The following is a 2,614-nucleotide window of genomic DNA, read 5'->3' as shown; positions in this document are numbered from 1 at the left end:
GTTTTTTAATTCAGGAGATTATAAAAAATCCTTCATTTTATGGGAAGACCCTCTTGATTCAAGAGAAAACTCTGTTTTTTTTTTAAATGGCTGCTTATTAATTAATTGTTAATCAATCTATAAGATAAATCAACTTCAGATTAATTCATTATCAATAACTTGCATCCTTAAGAAGTTAACTTAATTTTATCTACTCATATTCATGTAATTAAGCGTTTTAATGATTTGGCCAATTAATCGAAAAAATAATGAACAGATTAATCGATTATTAAAATAATCGTTTAGTTACACGTTGGTGACCGCCAATCGAACCTCAAACTTCCATCAYATTTGGGCTTCTTGAACGTGAAATTTGCTTTAAAATCCTGCAGTCAGTGTGATTCTGGCACTGAGAAATGTCAAGATAAGACATGATAAGTTCCTCTGAATACAACAGACTGATGTTCCAGATAAACTGGCTCAACAACATTGTCCAACATCTTGAGGGAAAAAGGCAACAGGTAACATTTAGGTTACACTTTGCTACCAACCCTTCAGCCTTTTCTCATGTAGAACTCTAAAGTCCCTGAAATCCATTAGTTCTGTCAACGCCAGACTAAGATGTTTTAAATAAATATCTGGTTTTGCTTTATCTTCTGTATTTAAATATAGTTTTCATACATTTTTTCCAAATGGATGGCAGCGGTCAGTGTGTGGTTAGTAAAACATGACTCATGCAGCAAGTCTCATTTAAGCAACGCTGACATAACGGTTTTTAAAAATCTGCAAGGAGCTGCAGACATGTTTATCATAACCCTAGGATACATACAACAGTTAATATGAAACATACGTTATTACTGTGGTAACATTACAGTGTTAAATATGAAAAAATATATAGATTTAATATTGACCTTTGCAAATTTAGCCATGATGCTTCATCTCCAGAAATTTTGCTAGAGTTTGAAACCATGTTTGCAGAGACGTTTAAAGAAAGTCTATAAAAAGAATAACAAATAAATAATTAATACCTTGCTTGGGTCCCTTCAGACTTGAAAACCCATTTAATAAGCATATTAAAATTGCAAGAGAGTGGTATAATCCAGTTCAATATAATGTAGTCTGTCAAATCTTTATAACCTAAATGTAAAACTGTACTCTACAAGTCAAACTTTTGCAGTTTTAATTTTATTTTTGTWATTGGATGAACCATCTGCAGAAACTGACATAAAGTTAAGAAACAGCTACATTGTTTTACCACTGCCACCCCCCACTTCCAAAATAATAAAAAAATAACACTTGGAGTGGAAAAAAATGTAAAAACAGAGAGGAATACATCCACAGTGAAGCTTAGGATTGATAGAGATGTTATGCAGAGGAAAAWTGACATGATTCATGCCAATAAGAGTAAATTCCTATTTGAAAAGAAAACTGACAGTTTTCTGAACGCTGCTCTGAGTTGGCCGTTTATGATGTGAACRGTCACTAAACACACACACCCAGCAGAACGGAGGAGAGTCATGGGATTTATTTAAGGAAATGATGTCAGCTTGAAAAGAAGCATAAAAATCTGCTTCAAAAGAGTCAACTATTCACAAAGTAAAACATGGTTAAGTCTAATGGTGCCCAAAAAAGATGCTTAAATTTTAACACAAAAATCAACATGTGGAACCCACATTCAATCCAATGAAAGCCTGAGAGTTTTTAATTAATCTTTTGACTGATATTTTTCTTCTTTTTTTTGTCTCGAGGTATGCTGAAACTCCAAAACACTCTTTATGTAAACAATATTGCCTGTTTGACAACTAATTAAAACTATAATCCGGTGACTTGACACTTTAAAGTGTTTAAGTTTAAAGAACAATGTAACAAGGAGCAGTACAGGCTTCACTCAAATAAACACAGAAAAGAAACAGGTCACGCATCTCTGGGAACAAGTTTTAGATGAAGAAGACACCAATAATATTTGCCTGAGGAGAAAATACAAAAGAACAATRGTAGAATTAGAACTAAGTGGAGTGACGTTGTATTAAAAGTATTGTATTAAAGTCCAAAAATATAGGAATAACATTTTATTAGTTTAATTTTTAGTTTTTTTTATTAACCAACGACTTCTAAGCACTTCATGTCCAGCCTGGACAGGTTGCAAATCCATTGCAGGGATGGAGTACTGGAGTAAACCCACACAGCTAGAGAAAACTCACTCATGCACAGAGAGAACATGCATACTCTAAGCCAGGGGTGCCCAAACATTTTCCCCGAGAGGGCCAAAATGAAAATCTATCCAGGGCAGTGGGCCAAATGCAGTAATATAATACATGAAATACAAATACTTTTTTAAGTCCTTTATTTTTAACGATTAAGCTGTGCAATGGCCCTCTTTTGTTTTAGTCTGTACACTTGGAGAAAGTCTGCCATACGCTCAAGTAGCAAAGGCTCATGGGATATTTCATAAATTGATAAAATATGAGTTTCTGTGGCCTTATAAAAGTGTGCTAATCTACATGTGGGGTTAAATCTGATCTAAATATTTCTTGTTGTCATTTCATGTTTCATGTTTAATCCTAATAAATCAAAGATAATGTCAGCACCATGACTGAAAACTACCTTCACTACAGCCCTTTTATATAGTCATTTG

General features: G+C 33.6%; 1 protein-coding gene across 3 annotated transcripts in view; it reads right to left on the bottom strand.

The window, feature by feature from the left end:
- golga3 (golgin A3) overlaps positions 1 to 2,614 on the bottom strand; it is a 25,385-nt gene that overhangs the window by 21,264 nt on the left and 1,507 nt on the right. The gene's annotated exons all lie outside the window — the stretch shown is intronic.

The sequence above is a fragment of the Austrofundulus limnaeus genome, unplaced genomic scaffold (genome assembly GCF_001266775.1).
Source record: "Austrofundulus limnaeus strain Quisiro unplaced genomic scaffold, Austrofundulus_limnaeus-1.0 Scaffold183, whole genome shotgun sequence".
NCBI lineage: Eukaryota > Metazoa > Chordata > Actinopteri > Cyprinodontiformes > Rivulidae > Austrofundulus > Austrofundulus limnaeus.
Note: the sequence above shows the minus strand (reverse complement) of the source record. Positions and strands in the feature narration are given on the sequence as shown.